The sequence below is a fragment of the Castor canadensis genome, chromosome 3 (genome assembly GCF_047511655.1).
Source record: "Castor canadensis chromosome 3, mCasCan1.hap1v2, whole genome shotgun sequence".
Classification (NCBI taxonomy): Eukaryota; Metazoa; Chordata; class Mammalia; order Rodentia; family Castoridae; genus Castor; species Castor canadensis.
Window position 1 is genome coordinate 70,588,190 of NC_133388.1, and position 26,172 is coordinate 70,614,361.

The 26,172-nt window shown below is 44.9% G+C and overlaps 1 long non-coding RNA gene and 2 other non-coding genes across 4 annotated transcripts; 2 read left to right on the forward strand and 1 right to left on the reverse strand.

The window, feature by feature from the left end:
- The first annotated feature begins 8,304 nt into the window (after nucleotides 1–8,304).
- LOC109700641 (uncharacterized) lies at nucleotides 8,305–14,990 on the forward strand. 2 transcript variants are annotated; one of them, XR_012446195.1, is made up of 4 exons: nucleotides 8,305–8,356; nucleotides 8,900–9,027; nucleotides 11,118–11,176; nucleotides 14,448–14,990. It is a non-coding gene; the product is annotated as an uncharacterized lncRNA (long non-coding RNA). The 2 variants fall into 2 exon arrangements; XR_002213710.2 differs by having other exon boundaries at nucleotides 8,312–8,500.
- A 4,419-nt stretch (nucleotides 14,991–19,409) lies between these two features.
- On the forward strand, nucleotides 19,410–19,571 carry LOC141421919 (U1 spliceosomal RNA). The gene has a single exon (XR_012446608.1). It is a non-coding gene; the product is annotated as a U1 spliceosomal RNA (small nuclear RNA).
- Nucleotides 19,572–24,319: 4,748 nt separating this feature from the next.
- LOC141421888 (U1 spliceosomal RNA) lies at nucleotides 24,320–24,483 on the reverse strand. The gene has a single exon (XR_012446578.1). It is a non-coding gene; the product is annotated as a U1 spliceosomal RNA (small nuclear RNA).
- Nucleotides 24,484–26,172: the final 1,689 nt, after the last annotated feature.

The following is a 26,172-nucleotide window of genomic DNA, read 5'->3' on the forward strand; positions in this document are numbered from 1 at the left end:
GAGTTGTCCTTTCCGCGCCACCCACGCCCTCGCTGGCGCCCCACTCCTCACTCACGGTCACCGCGACACGCGCCCTCCGCCCCCGCGCGCCCCCTGGTGCTCCCGTCGCCGCTCGGAACAGGACCCCGGTACCGTGGAGCTGTCGCCCACGCGGGACGTGAGGCCCGAAGTGACAGGGACCGGCGGCCTCAGCGCGACGCCAAATCTGCATAGTCCTCGCCTCTATGCCCCTCCCCGACACTCGCCACTAAGGGAGGGGATGTGGCCAGGGGTTCCGGGTCTGGGCGGGTGTAGGTACCAGAGGTGTCGCGTCTGGGAACCGAGGGGACCCCGGGGGGACTGATCAGCTTGCGGTCCGTGCCACTGTCCCCTTCGTTTTCGCACAAGGGGACTTTTAGCCCGTTCTGCTCTTACCAGCTCCACGGAACTGGTCCTCGCGGGACACAGTGACAGAGTCCCCGCTTCCCCTCCTTCACCTCTGAGTACTGAGTCCTTCCCGACCATCGAATGGAAGCTAATTGGAAAGAGTAATTAGCAGATCCATATGGACTGTTGGATCCCCTTGTCCTCCCTTAACCCATATTGTAACAAGGCAGATTCTGACATCCATAATGGGACAGGTTCGGCTTTCTATACAAAACCTTTACAACTAGAGGTGGGCCAAAAAGAAACAGGTTTGACCCACCTTAGGAGAATAACCCCAAAAGATAAAGGGATGCACATGTAGGCTTACATGGGTAAGTGCAAATAAACCCGATATGCCAGTACTCTCTTGTGGATGTACACAAGAGAGATGGCGAATTGGCAATGAATATTTCTCCCTCACCAGGGACAAAAATGAAAGCTAGAGGGACACCCAAGTGCTCTCTTTTTGTCATTTCTCTTTTACCAAATATATCCCTCTAGAATATATTCTGAATAATTGGGGCCAGTTTGATCCACAGTCACTGAAAAGGAAGCGTCTGATACCGTATTTCACTTGAGCTTGGCCTAAATACCAAGTTGGAGATGGAGAGAAATGGCCATTCAAGGGAAGTTTTAACTATAATACTATACTTCAGCTAGATCTATTCTGTAAGAGGAAGGGAAAATTGTCAGAGGGCCTATGTGCAAACCTTCTTGCCCTTTGAGACAACCTAGGAACAAGAGGTCTGAAAACAAAGAGAGCAATGGGCATTGTTCTAGACTTATTCACCCTTTCAGGATCCCAGCCCCAAATATGTGCGTTGGTCTCATCTCAGGTGCGCTTATAGTAGTTGCCAGGAAATTTGTCCCCTGTGATCGAAGAGTGAAAGTCACAATGGGGTGGACAAAAGAGCAGATTTCATTTAAGCAGAGAGGAAAAGTGCAGAGAGGGAAAGCATAGAAAAGCTCCCATGTACACAGGAGGGATCTCAGATCTCCTAGCTTGCAGTCTCAGGTGAACGCAGGACCAAGGGCCCTGGCTTCTGGATTCAGGTCCAACCCTTCAGCAGCTGCCTTTGTAAGAGATGCCAAATAGATCCAGCCATCTTAGCAATGTTAAATGGAAAGAGTTCTGGCCCTAAAGAGGAGACTAAGAAATGTCAGCTAGATTCGACCCTCTTAGAAGTTTTGAAGGACTCCCCTAACTTAGAAGTCACTGAGACAGCCCCCCAAAAAAAGAAACAAGACAAAACTGTTGTCCCTACTCCCCCAGCGTGTCCCCCCCAGCTAAGGAATGAGAAGGTCACTCTACCCTTCTTTGTTTCTACTGCCAGAGCAGGATATGGCAGTAGATGGCAGACCTATAAGGGTTTTCACTACAAAAACATAACAAATAAAATTAGAATTGGGGAAATTCTTTGATGACTCAGATAAGTACAAGGAGATCTTCAGAGAAATCCCAGGTGTTTGATCTCACTAATAATGGGTTTGAGTTCGAGGAGCTCTTGCCCAGAGTCAGTCCAGTAATGGTGAACCCAGACAATGAGTAAGTAGTAGGAGGAAGAGAAGTTTATTAAAGAAAAGAAAGACAGAACACCTCCGTGGGTGGGACTCAGAAAGACTGAGCTGCTCATGGCTCCTTTGGTTGGGGGTTTTATAAAGATTCTTCTTCCCCAATGAAGGGAAGCCCACTGTGTCCCAATACCATTGGCTTGTTCAAATTACCCACCATGTATGTTTTTTTGTCCATTTCTGATCAGTCCAGTACTTCAATCACACAGTCTGCAGGATGCAGATTCCAAGGCGCCTGGAGTAGTTTCAGGATTCTTTACATCTTGTTTATCTCACCTCTGGATCAAGGAACATCCACTTAATCCCCTTTCTCTAATCTAACCTGCCTAGAAAGACCCTGTCCCCTAGTTTCCAGCCTCATTACTTGAAAGGACATTATGCTACTTTTTAATAAAGCTCTAACCTCTAATTCCTGCTTACAAAGATGATGGCCTTACAGGCTGCTGAGGCTTCTGGGGATGAATATATAGTATAAATGAGAATAATGACAGGCTAATTGGAATGGGAAATGGAAATGATCGCTTCCCCACTGGAAGTCAAGGAGTGCCTAATGATAAACCAACCAGGAATCCAAATGACCCCACAGGTTATTGGAAGCACAGGCATTTCTTCTTCTGTGTTGTGGAGGGACTGAGGAAAGCATACTTTAAGCCTCTAAATTGCTCCCAGTTGTCTCTGGTCACACAGGGTCTGGAGGAACCTCCCTTGGCCTTTTTATAAAGACTGAGAGAAGCTTTGACCAAATATACTAGTATGACCTCTGACTCCTATGAGGGCCAATTAATGTTGTGAAATAAGTTCAAAATCCAGTCTGCTCCAGATAGCCAAAAGAAACTTCCAAAGACTCCATCAAGACCTAAAAATACCGTAGACAGTCTTTGAAAACTGGCTATAAAAATATTTTACAACAGAGATGAGAAAGCAACTAAAACAAGAGAGAAATATCAAAGGGAAAAGTTGGTGGCCCCGGTGGCTGCTCTATGGGAGACTGACCTGAAAAGACACCCCTAAGGGAGAAAGGAAAATCCAATAAGTCTCGCTTTAAATGTTGGCAAAAAGGACACTTCTATCGGGAATGCACTTGGAGGGAAGGAGACCATTGGAACTCAGACCTTTGTTACTGAGATCAGACACCTCCCTGATGACTCAGTAACAGGACTAAGGGGCCAAGGTATCCTCAAATAGCTCCCATTTTTCAGATTGACATCTCCAACTGGAACCTCAGGTGACCTTAAATGTTAAAGGGGGCAGATAAACTTCCTCCTTGACCTGGGAGCCAGCTATTCAGCTCTCAAGCCCTGGACTCCTCTCTACCCACCAAATAACTGTAAAGGATGTGTCAGGAAATACTCTAACCAGATACTTTTCCCACCTTCTCAGTCGTAAGTGGGATATTATTCTCTTCACACATGCCTTCCTAATTATACCAGAGAGCCCAACCCCTTTACTGGGGAGAGACATCTTGCCCTGCATGGAAACTCCTATGGCACTGGGACAGTCATTATGTCTATCACTAATGGAAACAAAAGTGGACCCATTGGTTTGGGCCATTCAAGACAAGATAGGCAGGTCAATCAAAGCCACCCCTACCAAAATCTATCTTAAGGACTCACAGCCTTCCCTCATCAGATACAATATCCTCTGAGACCTGCAGCAAAGCATTGATTATGAACTATAATAGCAACCTAAAGTAACAGGCTTTTAAAAATTTTTTTATTGTTTTATTATTCATATGTGCATACAATGCTCTGGGTCATTTCTCCCCCCTGCCCCCACCCCCTCCCTTACCACCCATTCTGCCTCCTCCCTCTCCCCCCCACCCCCTCAATACCCAGCAGAAACTATTTTGCCCTTATCTCTAATTTTGTTGAAGAGAGAGTATAAGCAATAATAGGAAGGAACAGGGTTTTTGCTAGTTGAGATAAGGATAGCTATACAGCGAGTTGACTCACATTACTTTTCTGTGCGTGTGGGTTACCTTCTAGGTTAATTCTTTTTGATCTAACCTTTTCTCTAGTTCCTGGTCCCCTTCTCCTATTGCCCTCAGTTGCTTTTAAGGTATCTGCTTTAGTTTCTCTGCATTGAGGGCAACAAATGCTATCTAGTTTTTTAGGTGCCTTACTTATAGTCATATCTCCCTTGTGTGTTCTCGCTTTTATCTTGTGATCAAAGTCCAATCACCTTGTTGTGTTTGTCCTTGATCTAATGTCCACATATGAGGGAGAACATATGATTTTTGGTCTTTTGGGCCAGGCTAACCTCACTCAGAATGATGTTCTCTAATTCCATCCATTTACCAGCGAATGATAACATTTCATTCTTCTTCATGGCTGCATGAAATTCCATTGTGTATAGATACCACATTTTCTTAATCCATTCGTCAGTGGTGGGGCATCTTGGCTGTTTCCATAACTTGGCTATTGTGAATAGTGCCGCAATAAACATGGGTGTGCAGGTGCCTCTGGAGTAACCTGAATCACAGGCTTTTAAGGCCCTGCAATAATCCCTATAATTCCCCTATCTTGGTAGTACAAAAACCAAATGGAGAAGGGATTCTAGTGCAGGATCTCTGGTTAATAAATAAAGCAGTAGTTCCTATCTATCTGCCAGTCCCCAAGCTATATACTCTATTGTCCCAGATTCCTACAGATTCTAAGTGGTTCTCAGTGTGTACATCTGAAAGATACCTTTTTAAGTATTCCCTCACACCTGATTCTTGTTTTTTGTTTGCGTTTAAGGACCTCTCTGATCAGTCCACCCAGCTAACGTGCACTGTTCTACCTCAAGGATTTAGATACAGCCCACATGTATTTGGACAAGCCTTGGCACAGGAATTACTCCAATTTGATCACCCTTCAACAAAAGTCATCCAGAAGGTTGATTATATCATTGTATGTGCCCCAGCAGAGGAGACTTCACAGGAGAGAACTCGAGCTTCAATTGACTTCCTAGCAAAAAAGGGATACAAAGTCTCTAAGGCCAAAGCACAACTCTGTCAAAACTCTGATAAATACTTAAGATTAATAAGGAAGGGGACCCAAAAACTGAGGGAGGAAAGAATAAAACCCATAACCTCCTTCCCAACTCCTAGAACTCTCAAATGGTTAGGAGAATTTGGGGGAATAACAAGATTTTGTAGGTTGTGGATCCCAACATATGGAGAGATGGCCTGTCCCTTGTACCAAACAATTAAGGACACTCAAAAATCAGGTACCCATCTCTTAGAATAGGCACTGGATCAACAATTGGCTTTTGACTAACTCAAGTAGGCTCTCTCCAGGCACCTGCCTTGAGCCTTCCCACCGAATTATCTTTCAATCTATTTGTCACTTGCTAGTCAGGTGCTTTTGCCGCTTGAGCCACTCTGCCAGCTCTCAATCTAAATGTCCACGAGAGAGAGGGAATGGCTTTGGGAGTTCTGACCCAGACTCAAAGGTCTACTCAACAACCTATGTGATACTTACATAAAGAATTAGACGTAGTGGCAAAAGGATGGTCGACTTGCCTTTGGGCCTTAGGAGCAACTGTTCTCCTGATTCCCAAGGCAACCAAATTAACTCTGGAAAAGGACTTGATAGTACAATCCCCATAGGATTGCTTGCCTTCAAAGGGAGTCTCTGGTTCTCTGACAGCCAACTCCTCAGATATCAGTCTTATTACTCAAGGGACTGGCTATCCAGTTAAGAACTTGCTCTTCAGGCTGATGGAGTGGCTCAAGTGGTAGAGTGCCTGCCTAGCAAGCATGAGGTCCTGAGTTCAAACTCCAGTACCACCAAAAAACAAAACAACAAAACAAAACTGCTTTTACTCAGTCACTGCAAGTACAGTGTTCCCATGCTGGTGACCCATTGCCAGGCACACCACATCTCTGTGACACAAAGGTAATAGCATCTGCTGGGCACCAGTGGTTCACACCTGTAATCCTAGATACTCAGGAGGCAGAGATTAAGAGGTTTGAAGGTTCAAAGCCAGCCTGGGCAAACAGTTTGAGAGATGCTATCTCCAAAAAAAAAAAAAAAAAAACCCATCACAAAAAAGGGCTGGTGAAGGGCTCAAGGTGAAGGCCCCAAGTTCAAGCCCCGGTACAACAACAACAAAAAAAAAAGGAAAAGAAAAAGAACTTGTTCCTCACTAAATCCTGCTACTTTTCTTCCTAAAGACAGAGGAGATGTAGAACATGATTGTAAGTGGTGATAATACAAACTTATGCAGCTAGAAAAGATTTAAAGAAAACTCCTCTAGAGAATTCAGACTTAGTCCTCTTCACAGATGGGAGCTCCATTACAGAACAGGGAGTCCACAAAGCAGGCTGTGCTGTGGTGACCATAGGGGCTACTACTGAGAGCTCTCTCCTCCCACCTAACACTAGCACACAACTGGTTGAACTTATAGCCCTCGCTCAGGCACTGGAACTCAGCTAAGGAAAGAGGGTTAAAATCTACACTAATTCTGAATATGCTTTTCTGGTTTTCCATGTGCCTGCTGTAATCTGGAAAGAAAGACACTTTCTGACAGTCTCTGGATCCCCCATCAAATATCACAAGGAGCTAGACCAACTGTTATCATCAGTCTATCTCCCCTCTAAGGTAGCTGTCATACATTGTAGGAGTCATCAAAAAGGAAGTGATGAAGTATCTGAGGGGAATAGATTGGCCAATCTAGTGGCTAAGGCAGCACCCAAAAGGCCCCTAACACTTGAGGCAACTGAGGCACCTTTGATCTGGGATAGCTCTTTGAAGGAGAACAAGCCCCAATTCACCACTACAGAAAAAGAATGGGCCTTATCTTGAGGATACACACGTCTTCCTTCAGGATGGCCACAGAGAAGGAGAAACTACTAACACAGGCTAATCAATGGAAAATTATTAAGGATCTTCACCAAGCCTTTTATTTAAACATAAACAAAACATATCAAATGGCCCACAAGGTTATTCACAGGTAAAATCTCTTAACAACAATCTGACAGGTGATTAGGGTAAGTGAGATATGTCAGAATAATAACTTCCTTAACATAAAAATAGCTCCCCCTGACATACAATGTAAAGGCAATTACCCTGAGAAGGATTTTAGTCTATGACTAAAGGAAGGCTATCCAATATCTTTTGTTCTGGGTAGATACCTTCACTAACTAGGATAAAGTCTTTCCTTGTTAAAGTAAAAAGGCATCAGAAGTAGTAAAGATTTGGTCTCTGAGATAATTCTAGATTTGGACTTCCACGGAGCCTGCAAAGTAACAATGGCCCCTCCCTCAAAGCAGTTGTTATACAGGGAGTCTCTAAAGCACTGGGAATTCAATACCATCTGTATGGTGCCTGGAGGCCCCAGTGGCCATGACACTGGACTGTTGATCCCAAGTTCATGTCCAGGCGAAGTCAGTGATTGATGACAAGGGACCATGAGTTAAGAGTAAAGCAAGCACAAGGTTTATTGAAAACACAAGAAAAGCTCCCAGTGTGGGAGGGGCTAAGAAAAGCCAAGCCATAGTATAGCTGAAGTCTAGGAGTGATATAGGGCTCTGCCTGGCCTGGGTCCGTCTATTCTACCTTGAAACTGTATTTGTGATTGGCTGGTGCCTACTCAACTCTCTGTTGAAGCAGGGCACCTGCCCATTCCCCTTTTATGGAGCAGAACATTCTTGTCTGGTCAGCTCTTCTTGGCCTTGGGGCCCACTGCCCACATCTTGCAGCTGCATTTTGTTATTTTGGTGAAAGGCTCATTTGTTGGGGACCAGGCATGAACCCTGGACTGGGATATAATGGAGTTTGCACAGCCTCTGCTACCATAATTTTCCCAGTACCTGGTGTCTTGACCTTTGTTCTCATATCTCCTTGAAGAATACAACCTGCTGTGTCCACACACCAGCCCCCAATGGAAAACTACATAAAGTACCAGAACTCTTAGGAGACTCCCAATGCCAGATTAATCAATACCTTAGATAGGGTGTCCTGCATGCCTTGATTCCAGAACTGAATGTGTTGTAATTAAGCTTCCATAGCCTTAGGAAAATTAGCCCACTGTGGTGAACACATATAAGTTTGTTGTTGTTTTGAAGGATTGTATTGTGCTAAAGTATGAAAAATTGTTGAAATAAGGAATATTATATTATCTAGTGTGTGTTAGGACTTAGAAACCAGCCAGAGTATGACAGGCTGATATGCTAATAAGCCAAACCTAAGGTGGTGGCTGATATGCTAATAAGCCAAACTTAAGGTGGTGGCTGATATGCAAACAAGCTAACCCTAAGGTGACAGTGTGGATAACAGGGGTGGTGAGGTCACCACCGGGTATATAAACTCAGGCCGGAACCCAAAACCTCACTTGCCTCCTCGCCCAGCGGAGATCACTCGGTCAGAGTCCATCCTGAGGCCCTGATGTGGAGGTAGCCACCATTTGTGAGCATGCCCCTTCTCCCGATGACCACTGGGTGTTCTGGTGAACCGTGAACTGGACCTGCACTGAAGGTGGCTGTGAGGATCCCCTGGGGTGCAGCTTCACCCCCCTCATCAGCTGAGAAGGCGTTCTGGTGAATGAGACTTGGGGGAAGGTCTGAGTAATTCCTGGCTGGCTAGGGTAGCAGGGACAGGCATTAGGATCCATAGGAAAGTGCCGTGTAAATTTGTTTGAATAAAAACCTGTTCTCTGAAATAAGAGTCTCCTGAGTACTGTCTCTCTGTACTCAGTTGAACCAATAAGTGCTCGTGACACCCACCAAACCTCATTCCTTTTACCTTGCATCAAGAATTGTTAATGCTTGATTTTTACCTGAGTCTTTTCCTTGTACTGACCTATAAAATAAACACTCTGGCTCAGGTAGGCGCTCATGTTTCCCATCAGGAACGTGCAGTCCTTCCTTCCCCAGCTTTTCTGTTTTATATCTGTATGTCTGTGTGTGTCTTATTTCTCATTCCCCCATCACTCTTAGTCAGGTTCATGCAGCATACCCACAACAGGCCGGGGCAAGTGGTGCCCAACATGGGGCCTGACTACAAGAGAGCTCATTGGACAAGTTGGGGGAACGCTCTCCAAGGACGAGTCCACAAGGAAAATGAGGTAAGGGGAGAGCAAAATTCTGAATATAGTCAGGAGTAATAAATATGGGATCTAAAGAAAGAGATTGCTATGTATGTATGTTTAAAACTGAAGGTAAATCTAGTCTTCAATGTCTAAGAGTACACTCGAAATTAATGTAATTGTTTTGTGTTTTATTGTGTAAATTTTGTGTGTATTGTTTTGTATTTCATTGTGTGAATTTTGTGTATGTCTATTGTGTGATTAACTTATTAGAGACAAAAAACTGATAGCTATGGCAACAGTCTTATTAAAAACTGAGACTGACCTAAATCACTTTCCTAAAATTGATTCTTGCCTCAGCTGTTAAGCTGCCCAAAATGAGTCCTAAAAGAACAGAATGGGACACTTCTCAATCTGCTCCTAAAATTTTTTAAAAAATAACTTATCAATGTACTTGTGGCCACTTAGTTAATTTTTACATGTTCTTGAGCTCTTGAATCTATGTGTAAAAATTGATATTTATCGCATGCCTAATATAAAACCTTTTTTACGTATGTGTATATTTAAACATGTCTAGGAGGATTTTTAAAATAACATTATTGTAAAGAAATACAATAACTTCTGTTATCTTCCCTCCCCCACCTCTTCTGCTGCTACTTTTAAGAAAAACCAGTTTTTTAAAGGCTATGTTAATCAGGTCTATCTAACTAATTACAAGCATTATTTTATGGACAGTAACCTTAATCTGTTTCATTTTATCATAGGTGTAATTTACATTCAATTCTTTTATAATTATATCTATGAACAAAAGTTGCCTTTAAAAATAAGGCTAATTGAAAAAACAATTTTATTTAAATTTCAAATTCTTATAAAAGTTATTTTAAAATAAAAGTTACAGAGTGAACAAGCAGAAAAGATATAGATAGGTATCGAGTGTATATTTTGGGAAAAAGTTAAAGGAAAAAAGGAAGGTTTTTAGATGAGAAAGGACTTTATAAAGAAGGGTTTGTCCTGAAGACTGTTTCAAATATGGAGATGAGGGATAAGGACAACCATCAGATGGTTTAGTATGTTGTATGAAGGTCTGAGTAAGTTTTAAAAGTGTATAATAAGAAAGTTCGGTGTGTGATAAAATAAAAGTTGGCTATAAGAGTTGCCTAAAAGAATTTTTTTAGGGTCATGTCAAACTAATGTCTAATTCTCTATGCCCATAAAATAACAAGGCTATCTTAATATTATTCTTCTATGAGTAACATCTGCAAAAAAAAAGAAAACAAACCTTTTATTTGGATAGATTTTATCAAAGTACTTATTTGTGTTTTCTGTTTATCTTGTCAAGTTTTAGTACTACTAAATCAGAGTTCATTTATGTATTTGCTCATGCAAAGGTCTCTTAAATGACCACCTTATAACTGTGTTCTGTGTCTATACTATCAAAATAGGGCACAAACATTTGCAAAGTTAAAAGTGTCAGTTTATGTAAAATGATGAGCTAAAGCTCTCTTTTATCCAAAAGTGTTTTATTTAACTGACCAGCCTAAAGTTGTTTATTCAAAAGCATTGCATCTAAACCTTCAACATATAAAATGCTTAATGAAACTTTTGGCAGGTGTGCCATTTTATAATCAGTAACATTCAGAAAAACCTTTCCTTTTGAGCAATCCTGATACTTAAAACCTGGCCTATATTAGTTTTAGTCAAATAAGTGTTACTGTATATGTATACAATGTAAGTATACTTCTAAAAATAAGGCTATTTGGGATCACAGGCATTGGCTCCATAACTTAAAGAGATCTACAGTTAACAATGCCAGACTTTACAAGCTTGTGTCCACGTGTTCCTAATTGTAACAAAGAGCATTAGTGCTGCTGTTTTAATACTATCACTCATAATTATCCTCCTAAAATTGCAGTCTACAGTAGAAATAGCTAAATGTTCTGACAATTCCCAAACTACTTTTCAGTATTTTAACCACAGCTATTCTAAGTCTTTTCATTCTCAGTCTTGGTCCTTCTTCAGAGCATTTACAATTACCCAATACCTATTTTCAATTGAGTTTGGCCTTCTAAATATTTACTTTTGTTGGATTTTTTCAAAATCTACAACTGTTGTCTGTTGACATTCTGCAGCATTTTTAAGTTGTCAGAATATCATCTATAGTCCAGCCAGAACTAAAAATGGATGCCAGGTAAGCCCACTTCTTCTAAACTTCTTTTGTTGTTTATAATTTGGCCAAATAGGTCTTATTGTAGCTCCAGATAAGGTACAAAAGCAATCTTCCTTTTCATATTTGGGACAGCTTATTGAGGGATGGACTATCTGCCCCCCCAAAATAGAAATCCGTAAAGATAATTTAAAAAATTTAAATGATTTTCAAAATTATTAGGTTGTTGTGGCAGTATAGTCAGACAAGAAACCAAGCGACACTTGGAGGAGTGGAGAACTCAGATTTTATTTTTACACCAGGGGGCTCAGTCGTGTACCTGTGTCTGAGCACTGAACACAGGATTCACAAGATATTTAAAAGGCAGTGCAGGGCATCAGGTTACAAAAATGTGCTCAGGTTATGGTGTCCTAACCAGTGAGTTAGAGGCCTAAGATTGTTTAGGTTAATTGGGCTGGTAGTGAGCTAGGGACCTAACGTTGTTTAGATAAGGTCAGCAGGGGAGACCTGCTTTGGAAAGTTTATTTACAAGTAGAGACAAAGAAGGGTGGGAATGGATGCTTATCTCTGCATTATGCCTTTCATCTCAGTTCTGAACTTTTGCAAGCTCTAATGGTCAATTCCTCATGCTTTACAGCTCTGTCCGAGGTTACAGCTTTTAATTGACATGTTTTACGACCCTGTTTCAAGGCTATCTTGCTCTTCAAGGTGATATAAATTGGCTACATCCTGCCTTAAAACTTACCACCTGTGAACTGCTTCCTCTCTTTAAAATTTTACAGGGAGACACTCAACCATCATCTCCTAGATATCTTACACCAGAGAGTCATATGGCCCTGGCTAAGGTCGAACAAGCTCATCAAATTGTTAAATCATGTTCAAAATGTGCTCCTTGTTTGCCTGTGCCCAGTGAGAGAGTTAACCCTTGTAGGCTTCATCCTCTATCATTTTGGCAGATGGATGTTACTCACATTCCATCTTTTGGACGATAGCGTTACGTCCATGTTGTCATTGATACTTACTCTGGTTTTGTTTTTGCCTCTCCGAGATCAGGAGAAGCAACACGCCATGTCACAGATCACCGTTTAGCTGCCTTTGCTGTGATGGGCAAATCACTCCATATTAAAACTGATAATGGTCCAAGCTATACATCTACTGCCTTCAAGGCTTTTGTTCCTCCTACAAAATTCTTCATACCACAGGCATACCCTGCAATCCCCAAGGTCAAGCTATGTGGAACGAGCTCATCAAACTTTAAACAGAAGACAAAGACAAGAAAGGGAGACAGCTCCTTGGCCAGTCAAATTAACAAAGCTCTTTTTACTTTGAATTTTTAAAATTGCTCTGAATCTGGCTTTACTCCAGCAGAAAAACATTGGGAACATTGTAATAAACAACATTTGCCACAGGTATTGTGGAAAGATGTAATGACTGGGGCCTGGCAAGGCCTTAGCCTGGTCTTGTTATGGGGCCGAGGCCATGCTTATGTTTTTACTGAAGGTGCAGAGCACCCAATTTAGGCACCCTCATGGTTTGTGAAGACCCACAGAACCCATCAGCCATCAGATGCAGAAGCTCCACCTGATGGAGGAGGAGAGGAGCCCAAGCCTGCCAAAAACCAAACCGACAGAGATCCTGTCACTGAAAGCAATAAGGAACAACCCTAGCAGGTCCTATAAGAGGCAACATCATCACCTTGACAAATGCAGTAAAACAACCCCGGGATCTACTCCCCAACTTGGGGTCAAATAATATGCTTGGTGGGTATGGCCAAGAATGCCATTAAGGGGTGGGGACAGGAGGAAACTCCTGCTGTTCTTCTGCTAGCTGTGGTTCCATCATTAGTCACCAGGTGAATGCTGCAGAAGCCCAAACTTAGTACATTGGCCTTTTGTGCCTCATCCACCTCTGCTTCATGCAGTTACCGGGAAAAGTCCTTCTATATCAGTTTTTACTAATGACGCTGATCTGGTAGGAGGTCACTCCAGTGGACACCTGGTTCCTACTTTCACTAATTATGGTTTTACAGGACAAGCTGTTGCTTTACCCATATGTCTGGAAAATGTGCCTTATTGTTTCCTTCTCACACCTATTTGGAAAAGTGCTCTGTTACGGAATGGTACTCAGTTTCTTGATAAAAAACTAGAATTTTTCAGATTTAATGCCACTGAGCCATATAATGTACACATTGGCCTCACTTTCCCCGCTGTCATGACAAACACAATCCCTGGCGCCCCCATAAGGGAGCCTCATGGGAGCAAAGTATATTTGCTTCTCCAATGGCTATTAAAGTTACAGACTGCAAGCTTGTGTATGGGTCTTATACTGGCACTTCTGACACTAATATTATGGGGTACTGGACCACCCCTCTGGTGGGACCAGACGGAGGAACCATTCAGTCAGATATATGGAAGCTCAGAGCTGCTACTGCTAATATCAATCTAACTAGCCATTCAGGCAGCTCTGTATTAAAGGATTGCAAGCTTGTGTTCAACATCCATTTGCTTTATTGGCTGGATCAATTAACATTTCTAGAAATGGAACTATTTTTGATATCTCTGGTTGTAATTGTAATTTAACCTCATATGTGGATAATTACATAAATGGCAGCCTACTTATAGTAAAACAAAGCCCCTATACTGTCCTACAAATTTCGCAGGACCTTGATATCATGATAGAGGACTACAGGTTGTCAAAGAAATAAAATCATTATTAGTAAGAGAAAAAAGATTTGTAGGGTTCTTGATAGCAGGCATTGTGGCAGCCATCACTGCTATTGCCACCACGACTACTGCTGCAGTAGCCCTCTCCCAAAGCACTCAAAATGTTCATTATGTTATTACCTTGACACAAAACGTCAGTCATGCCTTTCAACAACAAGTTGCTATAGATGAAAAAATTGATATCTGCTTAAGTTCTCTAGAAGCTGCTTTGCTGGCTATGGGAGATGAAGTTCAAATGCTGAAATACCATCAAGATTTACTGTGCCGTGCAGGCTTCCAACACATTTGTGTCACTGCAGCACCTACAATGCCACAGACTTCCCGTGGAAACTCGTTAAAACACATGTCATGGGAGCCTGGGAAAATAACAGTGATTCCCTTAACCACAGCCTTACGGGCAGCAAATTTTAGCTATGCAGCGAGCACACGATCAGGTGGCTGCTCCTGCAGATAGAGCAAAAAGTATATTAGATGAACTGCAAGGATTTAACCCTTTTAATATACTAAAATATTTCTTTTGGTATTTCATTGGCATTGTGTTATTAATGATTTGTCGTTTTGCTTACTTTCAGTTGGAACTTGAAAGATCAAAAGGCGACTCCTCAGATTAAACATAGAAATGCATCAGGAGCTTTTAAGAAATAAAGTAGGGGGAGATGTTGGAGACCAGGCATGAACCCTGGACTGGGATATAATGGAGTTTGCACAGCCTCTCCATGTAGAAGTTTGCACAGCCTCTTCTACCAGTACCTGGTGTCTTGACCTTTGTTCTCACATCTCCTTGAAGAATACAACTTGCTGTGTCCACAGACCAGCCCCCTGATGCAAAACTACATAAAGTACCAGAACTCTTAGGAGACTCCCTGATGCCAGATTTATCAATACCTTAGATAAGGTGTCCTGCATGCCTTGATGATTCCAGAACTGATGTGTTGTCATTAAGTTTCCATAGCCTTAGGAAAATTAGCCCACCAAATCTCATTCCTTTCACCTTGCATCAAGAATTGTTAATGCTTGATTTTTACCTGAGTCTTTCCCTTGTACTGACCTATAAAATAAACACTCTGGCTCAGGTAGCCGCTCATGTTTCCCATCAGGAACGTGCAGCCCTCCCATCCCCAGCTTTTCTGTTTTATGTCTGTATGTCTGTGTGTGTCTTATTTCTCATTCCCCGTCACTCTTAGTCAGGTTCATGCAGCATACCCACACAGGCTGGGGCACTCATTATTTCTCTGAGAAACATGTTCTCATGCCCCTTCACGTGTCATCTGCTTCTAAAATATCTCTGTCATCCAAAATGGAGTCACCAACGTCATTTGTTCCCCTTATGCTCAGAAAAGCTGGAGAAAATTAATGACCTCCTTAAGAGGCACCTCAGGGAATTGACAGAGAAGACTCACCTTCCTTGGTCTGTTCTGCCTCCCATGGGTCTGTTGAGAATCAGAAACACTCCCCAGACTTTAGGACCTAGCCCATATGAGATGTTATATGGGTGCTCGTTTCTCACAAATGATCTTGTACTCGACAGTGAGAGTTCAGAACAGATTAAAGACATAATAGCCCTAGCCAAATTCCAACAGACTTACAACAGTTATCTGGAGCATTTCACAGGGAGACTGGCATATCACAGGAGACTTAGTGTTAGTCAAGTCCCGGGTACCCCTCACAACACCTCTAGAGCCTACTTGGACTGAGCCTTACGCTGTAATTCTATCACAACAACTGTAAACACTACATGAATAGACTCTTGGATTCACCACTCCTCAGTCAAACTGTGGAGGAAAACACTGGACACAGAGGTATAGGAGGACCTTGGCCCCTGTTTGTGTAAACCATTAGAAGGCCTCAAGTTGCTATTTTAAGAAGACATTTGTTCCTCTCCTCCTCAAGATAAGTAATGGTTGAAAGTCTATACTGGCTAATTATTTCATTGAAAAATCTCATTCTTCTGGTCTTTGGAATAGAGCTTTACTTTGTGTCCCCTCCTGGGTGGACTGTAACAAAAAAGTTATTTCTCTGTTTTGCCTTTTCTGTACAGAACTTACATTCTAGAGCTTTCTCCTGACTTAAGCTTGCTTCACACATTTCTCCAAATATTATCAGATACCCTCACATTTCCGAGTCAGCCTGTTATCAATGATATCCTCAGCTCCTTGAATTTATCACTGATCTTTGGTACCAAGGAGATTTAATAACTTTACCCTACCTCAAATCCACCTGTACACCTGGGTCTTGGTTATTGTTATCTTTGCCGATTAATGAGCACCCTTGCCATATCCGTCTTTCTAAACATTTGCTTGCCTTCCATAGTGCTATCTAATCCAATGCTCCAAGTCCTTACTAATGTGGCCCAATTAACCAATGAATGTGACTGTTTCTTATGTCCAAGAGAGGAGCACGTAATTGGTGGGCTGCCTTTGATCGCCATTCCCCCACATGGGAAACACAGATCAATATGTCTGCCTGGCCAAGGTGTCAGAGACAGACCCAGACCCTATGATCCTATATTGATCATGGTACTCAAAAATCTCCTCTCTGTGGAAATTGTAAACAACAGAGCAGGTATCTTTTCAATCTGCTTCATGAACACCAACCCTGAAGGACCGTATCTCGGGTGCATGTCTAGTAGTTACTGCAACAATATGCTAGTTTTTAACTCTGCTACCATGGAATGGGAACCATGGGAAAGTCAGGTGGAATGTGAAATTGAAAGGGTTGATTAAACCTCTTGGTGGGGGGAAATGATAATAACAAAGTAAGTTGTCATAACAAGCTAGAGGAGTGCCTAAAATACACTAGCCCAATGGCCTACTCTTCCTGATAGGACAAAAATTGGGCCTAATATTCAATTACTCCAATGCAGTTCCTTTAGCACCAAAGTACTGTTACGTGCCAGTGTGAAATGTTGTGGGCCGGTGTTGAGGAATCTCTTCGAGGGCCAGAGAGCTGGCTCGTGAGGCAGCTGATTGACTTGTGAGCCAAAGCTGGTACAGGAAGTAGGGTTTATTAGAGAAAAAGGAAAGGCTACAAATAGAGCAGTGCAGCAGAGCCTGGAAACCAGTGGCTCACTGCTCAGGTAAAGGCTGGGGTTTTTATGGACGATTTAGCTCTGGATTAGGGTAGGAGTTAGGTGGGTTCTTATCACTGGCTGTGGATTCATGCATGCGGGCTCTCTTAGATGAGCTGGTCTGTTTGCCCTTTACTGGGGGAAGCAACCTTGAGAGCATTTTGTTTATCAGCCCTGTGGCAGATTTATGAGACCCTGCATCTCCTCCACAGGGTGCAGGAATGCAGATTTAGGAGCTCCTCAGGGTGCAGGGCCCAGAGTGCTTCTCCATGGGGGCTGGGATACTCACTCATCTGTCCTTTTGGTCCCCAGACCCAACAGTACTACTTGTTCTAACCCTTAGAAATCTCCAACGTCAACACAATCATAGTTACCGCTCAACTGAAAAGGATTTTGCCCCTTTATGTGTGGATGGTTCATTCTCATGGCACAGACCTTCTACTATTGGTACACGGGACTCCTGGGACCCAGCAATCCATCTCAATTACAAAGGGTTCCCTGATGCCCCCAGTGCACACATCTAGATTAGTGGCCCCACGGCAGGGGTAAATCTTTCTGTGACTAGGCTCCATTTCCTTTGTGGACAAAATTTATCCTTACATGTACCACTTCGCTGGAGAGGATACTGCACCTTTGTCTATGTACTTCCTGCTCTCTTTGTTTTTTCTGGTATTGGAGTTTGAACTCAGGGCCTACACCTTGAGCCACCCCACCAGCCCATTTTTCTGATTTTTTTTTTCTTTTTTCAAGTTAGGGTCTCTTGAACTGTTTGCCCAGGCTGGCTTCAAACCTCGGATCCTCCTCATCTCTGCCTCCTGAGTAGCTAGGATTACAGGCATGAGCCATTAGCGCCCAGCTTGATCTTTTAATACTATACAAAATGTCTTTTCCTCCTGCTGAGAAAATTTCTAACCTCAGATCTTTTCTGGAACAGAGCCTTGCACCCCGACATAGGTAACTAGGGCAACTGGCCAGGCTGACCCTCCCAAACTATGGCCCCAACTATGGCCCTTTGAGTACTCACCATGAAATCCTGGAATGTAATTCTTGAGACGTTCCATTTTTAGGGGCCTTATTTATTGGGATCTCTTCCCTAAAAAAAAAAATCTATCAGGAATATGTCTTTATCATTACAATATACACAGTGGGAGGCCTGTGTTGATTTTTGAATCCCAACAAAAATCTATCAACTCTTTAGCTCAAGTGGTCTTTCAAAATCCTTACTGCTGCAGCAGGGGAAATATGTGCCATTCTTTTTGTTTGTTTGTTTTGCAGTAATGGGGCTTGACTGCTACACTCTATGCCTCTGGCTAGCAGGAAGCAGACAGAGCCAGAGCGGTCATGGTCCTTTTTTCCTCTCCTCGGTTAGGGTTACCTCTTCAGAGAGGGGATTGAGACTGGAAAAAAGAGGTAAAGACTGGTTAGGAAGATTAGGGTGGGGGCTTTTGGTGGAGGGGCTGAGAGGCTGTGAGAGACACAGAATGTAAGGGACCTTGAAACTGTTGCAAGCCTGGGAGTTGAGATAAAGGTGTGGGGAGTGGGGAATTTTAAAACCTCTCACTCAAGCCTTGAAACTGCTGAGGCATGTGAACAAGCACACGAACCATGCACTACTAGGATGCCCAGCTGGTGCCCTGAACCTCACAGCCAATCAGGAAAGAAAAGGGGAGCATGCATAAGCGCCCCTTTGATGTTCATGGGCTGGCACAGATGTACATCCCATAAATAGACCAACAGCACAGAGACACAACCAGCTTCTCTTCAACCAGAAAATACAGGCTCCAAAACAAAGAAGCCTCGAGGGGCTCAGCCCTTTTGGGAGCTTTTCTACTCTTTCCCTCTCTGCTTAAATAAAACTTAGGTTTTTCTCTCTGCTTTGCCATCCCTTCCGTCTGCCTTGTCGTCAGAACACCGCCTGTTTCTCTTCTGGCCCTCCTCCCTGCTACATTTTGTCACTCACATCCGACTCCCTGCTTCCAGAAGCGCAGAGATCTAGGAATCGCCGTGAGCGCAAGGAGACCTGGGACCACCGAACTGCCAGGGCCTTAGGACTGCGATGTCCCAATGGGGGAACGTCAGAAGATAACGGGAAAACCATACTGCTTAATCCAACCTGAAACTTCACGGTACAAGAATAATGCTCATTTTAAGGGGAAGTCAGAGTAGACAGACCTCCACGAGTCCTAAAGTTGCTCACCAGGCTGCAGAGAAGCAGCTCCATGACGTCATCGCAGGGGCGTGGTGTATGCAGATGAGCAAGAGCTCAGAGACTGCCGGTCCCGCACATCCTGGGCCTCCATTCCCGCGTGGGGAATAGCCAAATGGTGCGGGATTGGTTTTCCTAAGTGTGGTTAGGAGCCGAGAGGGCACCTGGGGTCTAACAGTGTGGAGGGCACGTGAGGTAAGTGACCGTGAGTGAAGAGTGAGGCTGGCGTCAGGGTGTGGGTGTAAGGCGGACAATCAACTCATACTTACCTGGCAGGGGAGGTACCATGATTACGAAGGTGGTTTTCCCAGGGCGGGGCTTATCCATTACACTCCGGATGTGCTGATTGGCAATTTCCCCTAATGTGGGAAACTCAACTGCATAATTTGTGGTAGTGGGGGACTGCGTTCGCGCTCTCCCCTGGTCGTCACAGTGTGAATGACAGACTAAGGTTGTGCTTTGAGGTGTCCAGAATGTTTTTTAACGTGTAGGTTGCTGGTAGTGTAAGATGAGGAAAGTGGGAGTTCTGAGTAGCAGATATTTTTAGTGTAAGATGACGAGACAAATTCATGTGTGAGTATAACAATTCTATCACCCAAGCTTGGGTGTGAAAATGAGTACATAAATAAATAGGTATTACAAGAGCAGTCTTGGTTTATGATGGGGGTGGGTCAAAAGTCCGGGCCACTAGCGCCCGGCCAATCATGCGATTCTCATAGACGGACTAGGCACTTGAGGAAAAGACAGGTCACGAAACCTGAAAGTCAATAATAAACGGGTTATGGCCGTTGATCCTGGTGCAGGTTCTGAGACTTGGAAGGATCTGCCAGGAGGAGATGGAGTCCATAAAATCAATAGATCCTATAGGTGGGGCACACGGCAGGAGGCGGCATGCTGGTCTTTGTGAAGGACTGGGATGGGGAGACATCCCACTCCTAGTTGGATAGAGAAGTGATGGTAGCAAAGGCCTAACTACTGGGCCTTTAAGAACTGGGAACATGTGCTATTTCTGATGGACTTGGTTGTTGGGGCAAGACTGCCCCTGCCAACTGCAAAGGGCCTATGAGTGCTGGAAGGAGGGAATTTTCTGGTCTTGAGCATGACCCTGGGAAGAAATGAGAGACGGATATTTGCAGCCACCATCCTGATGTGGAACTTTGCTCCCGTGGTAATATTGCCATGTCACCATCGTAAATCCATGTGCTCAAGCCTCGCTCAGCTCACGCTCACTAGGCATGTGTAGTGAAGACAAAACAAGCTGGGCACCGGTGGCTCACACCTGTAATCCTAGCTACTCAGAGGCAGAGATCTGGAGAAGCGCAGTTCAAAGGCAGCCCGGGCAAAATAGTTCTGCCAGACCTTATCTGGAAAAAGGGCTGGTGGAGAGGCTCAAGGTGTAGGCCCTGAGTTCAAATCCCAGAATTGGGGGGGGGCGGGGAAGAAAGACAAAAGCAGGGCACTGGTGACTCACATCAATCCTAGCAATTTAGGATGGCGATTGCATGGATAGAGGCCAATCCCAGCAGGGTGATCTGCAGACTCCATTTCAAAATATTAGCTGGGCCAGGTGGTGTGCCCTTGGCACCCTGAGCTATGCGTGAGGCTGCGAAAAGAAGGATCTCAGTTCCTGGTCAGCCAGCCTGGACAAAAACTGGGCGTGGTTGTTGCAGGAAGTTGTTGCAAGCACCGCTTTATTGTGCCTGCACAGACTCAAGGACTCATGTCCAAAGGCTGAGCCCCAAGAACAAGGGAATCTCACCCTATACACCCTTGCAAGCAGGTTACAGAAGCAAAAAGCAAGGTCTAATCCATATATGATTATAGTTAATTTTATTAGCTACTTTATCCTAGTGCTACGTGACTTTCCTCGTGTTCAGATTTCACAGGGTTTCTCTCTCTGCTATGCCATCCCTGCCTCCCCTACTTTCTCAGGACTCAGGTCTAGGATGTTTTCTTTTGATCCTCCTCTCTGCTACATGGTGGAACACGCCTGTCATCCCAGTGACACGGAAGCTTAAAATAGGGTAGCGGTCTTGGCCCGTTGGGGCAAAAAGCAAGACCTTATCTTCAAAAGAACCAGAGCAAAAAGGTTGGAAGCGTGTCCTAGCAACTGGGGCCTCCACGTCCCCGTCTAGCAATCAGGAAACCCCTGAGTTTGACCGGGCCACACAGCAGCACCGTACCCACAAAAGGGAAAAGAGGGCTGGATGTGTGGCTCAGAGGTATGAGTGCCTGCCTAGCAAGTTCTGAGTTCAAACTCCAGGAACGCAAAAAATTAAAAAAGAGGGAGGAAGGACCAAGATTTTTTTTTGTTGCTGTTTGTTTTTGCAGTACCGGGGATTGAATTTAGGTGCTGTACCACGTGAGTCATTCCACTAGCCCTTTTTTGTCTTGGATATTTTTGAAATAGGGTCTCCCAAACTATTTGACCGCACTGCCTTTAGAACCTTCATCCTCCTTATTTCTGCCTCCAGAGCAGCTAGGATTCCAGGCATGAGTCACCAGCCCGACTAGGTTGTTAAGTTTTTAATTTTGTATTATTTATTTATTTATTTATTTATTTTCACTTCTGGGTTTGAACTCAGGGCCTCACACTTGCTAGGCAGGCACTATAGCACTTGAGCCACTCCACCGGCCCTTTGTTTTTATTGTTATTATTATTATCAGTATTACTATTGGTGCTGGGGACTGAACCAGGGTCTGCTGATGCTCAGTACTCTGTACCACTGAGCTACACTTCCAGCCCCACTGCAGATTTCCTTAGGGCCTAAAGGTCCCTCTAGGAGATGGGAGCATCATGGAAGGGATGTTGCTCTGTCTCCCTGGGAGTTTAGCTCAGGTGGCAGCCCCAAGTTGCAGCTACCAGCTTGTCTCAGTTTTAGTTTATTTCTTTATTTTTATTTTTTCCGTACTGGGGTTTGAACTCAGGGCCTACACCTTGAGCCACTCCACCAGCCCTTCTTCTGTGATGCGTTTTTCTGAGATAGGATCTGCAAGCTGTCCCGGGCTGGCTTCAAACTTGATCCTCCTGATCTCTTCCTCCTGAGTAGCTAGGATTAAGGCATGAGCCACCCGGTGGTGCCCTATGTTAATGCTTTTAAAATGAGCACATTTTATTTTTATTTACTTTCCCAAAAATTCTGGCGTTGTGGGCAGTTTGAATGCATCGGCTGAAAAAGTCTTGTGGCCACACAACAGTCAGGAAAGACGCCCTGAGGTATACCAAAGTCTCCCTCACAGCTCCAATATCAAGATATTATTTTATAAGCACCAGGGGTATAGGCTCTAAAATCCCCATCAGGGTCACTATCGGCTGTTTTGGGAAGGATGGAGGGCCTGGGATTTGACTCAAGGCTTCCTGCATGCAAATGCTTAAGCCACGCCTCCAGCTCATTTTGCTGTAGTTATTTGGAGATGGGGTTCTCGAACTATTTGCCTGGGATGGCCTTAAACCACCATCCTCTTGAGCTCAGTCTTCCAAATAGCTAGGATTACAGGAGTGAGCCACAGGCACGTTAGGGTAGAAAAATAGAGGAATCTAGAAATGTTGCTTGCCAGACTCCCTTCTAAATGGGTAATGTGTGTCGTGTTTACAGCCATACATATGAGAGCCTCAACTCATTAATGTTTTTTCCAGGATTCTTGGGCTCCAAGGCAAATGGATTTTATTTTTAGAGGGGGGAGGAATGGGGTTTGAACTCATGTGCTTTACCTCCTGAGTCACACCTCCAGTCGCATGGATTCTTGATCTTTATAGGATGAGAATCCTTAAAATGATTGAAAAGTGGAGGAGAAAGTCAAGAGTTAAGGTCATTTCTCTTCCACAGACCCTCTATTTCTTTTCTCTGCTGTCCTGCTCACCCTCGCTCTGGTCTTCCAGCATCTCTTTATGCCTCTCTGCCTCAGATCAACTCCTGGGAAAGGGAAAGGGAAATGGAAAAGGAAAGGGAAAGGGAAAGGGAAAGGGAAGGAGGTAGCCGATAAACTACCTGCTCTGCGGAGGACAGGGGTTTGTGTGCCTCCAACCCTGGCTCAGGGTCACTGCATGTCTTAGCTCAGATTCCACCTCCAAGAGTGTCTCTTCCCCCTCCCCTGCACTGTTAAGGTGGGAGAGCCAACAGGATTGAATGTGATCTGGGACTAATGGGGCACTCATAGAAATTGACCGGGTCCTGTTGCACCTGATGGGTATTTTTTTCCTTTTTATTAATTTCCAATTTCATTTATTTTGTTGTGCTGGAGATTGAAGCCAAAGTCTCACACGTGCAAGGTGTGCACTGTACACTGATTTACCCCAGGACTTGGTGATCCAATATTCATTGAATTTTACTGCCACTTTCTCTACAGTAGGAGTGACAGAGTCACTCAGATGGTGAGAGTGCCTGACCCAGGCTGCAAAAAATAAAAAGAAATTTAAAAAGACAGATTACCGCTCAAAGTCGTGTGGGTAGCATTTCTAACTTCCTGTTTTTCTCTGCTCAAAACTGATGGTGAAAAAGGCAGAAAGAAAGAAAGAAAAAGAATAAAACAGTGACCCTGTTGAATTTTAGAGTCCGTTTCCCTCAGGTTTACTCAATAATCTTTGCTTCTTGTTTTTTGTTTTGGTGAGACCTGCAGGACCTGCAGGACCTGCGGCACCTCAGATCTATTTTGCTCTGGTTAGTTTGAAGGTTTTTTCTTTTTTTATTGTACCGGGGCTTGAACTCAGGGTCTTCCTTGAGCCACTCCACCAGACCTATGTTTGTGATGGGATTTTTCGAGATAGGATCTCAGAAACAATTTGCCTGAGCTGGTTTCTGTTGATTCTCCTCATCTCTGCCTCCTGAGTAGCTAGGATTACAGGTATGAGCCCCCAGCGCCCGGCTTGTTTCTTGTTTTTGTCCTTCTAGTGGCCTTGGGGTTTGAACTCAGGACTTCACACTTGCCAGGCACACTCTCACAGCGTGAGTTCCTTTGCCAGGTCTGCGCTTGCCCACAATAAGACAGAAATAGAAAGGAATTAAAAGCCTGTTGCTGCCCCAACTTAAGCCACTCCAACAACCCTATATGACATGCAGCATTTTTGAAACAGGGCGTCAGGAGCTGTTTATCTCAGTGTAAGACTATACATGAAATTAAGATCTCTCCAACTACAAAGATTAGCAAATACCACTGTTTTTCCACTGTAAGATCAGGGGAGAGCGCGAACGCAGTCCCCCACTACCACAAATTATGCAGTCGAGTTTCCCACATTTGGGGAAATCGCAGGGGTCAGCACATCCGGAGTGCAATGGATAAGCCTCGCCCTGGGAAAACCACCTTCGTGATCATGGTATCTCCCCTGCCAGGTAAGTATGAGTTGTCCCCTCCGCGCCACCCGCGCCCTCGCTGGCGCCCCACTCCTCACTCACGGTCACCGCGACACGCGCCCTCCGCCCCCTGGTGCTCCTGTCGCCACTAAGGACAGGACCCCGGTACCGTGGAGCTGTCGTCCACGCGGGACGTTAGGTCCGAAATGACAGGGACCGGCGGCCTCTGAGCGACGCCATATCTGCATATTCCACGCCTCTGTGCCGACGTCCCCTCCCCGACACCCGCCTACTAAGGGACAGGCAGGCGATCTGTGGTCCCGAGTCCGTCCGGCGAAGGTGCGCGCGGTTTCGGCTCTGGAAACGGAGGGGACCCCCGAGGGGACCGGGCCTCGCGACCCCCGCCAACGCCTGCGGGACCCCACGGGGCCGGGGCCGCATGCGGTCCGCGCCGCTGTCCCCTTCCTTTCCGCAGAGAGACTTTCAGCCCCTGCTGCTCTCGCCAGTCCCACGGAACTCGTCCTCGCGGGACACGGTGACAGAGTCCCCTCTTCCCCTCCTTCAGCTCTGAGTACTGAGAGCTCCACGACCACCCGAACGGGCAGTCGTTTTTCCGTGACATCGTTCTCCGCACTCCTGTGGGAAATTACTTCCACGCCTCAGGCGCTCCACTTGGAAAACCTAAAGGGGAAAAATCCAGATTCTGTCCTGAAGAGAGTCCGGGACCAGGCTCAGACTTCGGGCACTGTGCGAATCGTGCTGTGGTTGAGTTCGTACCGCTGGAAACAGCGACTTGTAACACCTGAAAGTTCTAAGTGTCCTGTTGTGGGTCATGTCAACCACGCCGTCTGCCATAATCTCTTGATCTGTCCCCATCTCCACTGTGCGCAGACAGTGGATCCCACAAGGTCTCTGTCAGTAAACTGGGAACTTGTGCATCTTTACTAATCCTCCCATGACAGATGGAGTCACATTACCCTCTCCTTAGTGACTCTGATCAATCGGACCGATAGAGAGTGACAGAAGCGATGTCCGGGAACTTCTGAGGAAGTCTTGCATCCTCACTGGGTCTTAGGGAAAGTCTTGAAGAAGGCTGACTGCTATGACGCGGCCACGTCTGGGGCAGCCCAGGCCTCGCGCACGCGCACGAAGACGCCTGCAGAGTTCTGTCCCGTGCTGAGACCACTCATCCGGGAACAGAGTAGTCCCTGCCAGGACTGCCGATCTGTGGTCCTCGTAAACGGCCACGTGTCACAGCCTTCGGCTCTCAAGATGCTGCTTTGCTCTGTACTTTCTTCTGCTCCGCGTCCACAGCGCACAGGGCCTCAAGCAGCCGCCCGGAGATGGCAGCCTCAGCCCCAGAGCTTACTTTTGATGTTGCAGGTCCTACGTCCACTGCCAACTCCTTAAAAGCTAAGCCTTGGTTTTAGGTGCGTGGGAATGGGCTTCTAATAGACCCAAGTTTTACAGAGCCTGATGAACGTGGACATACCTTCCTCCCCTGCACGGAGGGGAAAATTGCCTAGGCACGGTTCCCAGGAAAGGAGGGGGGAAAAAAAAAAAAAGGTTCCAAACAGGCATTCTCCTTCACATCGCTGTTACACCTAGGTGTATTGCAAGGGCGGGAAAAGGGGTTACCTCCTTCTGCCCATCTATCATAAAGGGTCATGGCCGCACCACAATGACAAAAGTGGGGTTTCCAATAGAATGTGTAGGAGAGGACATGTAGGAGAATA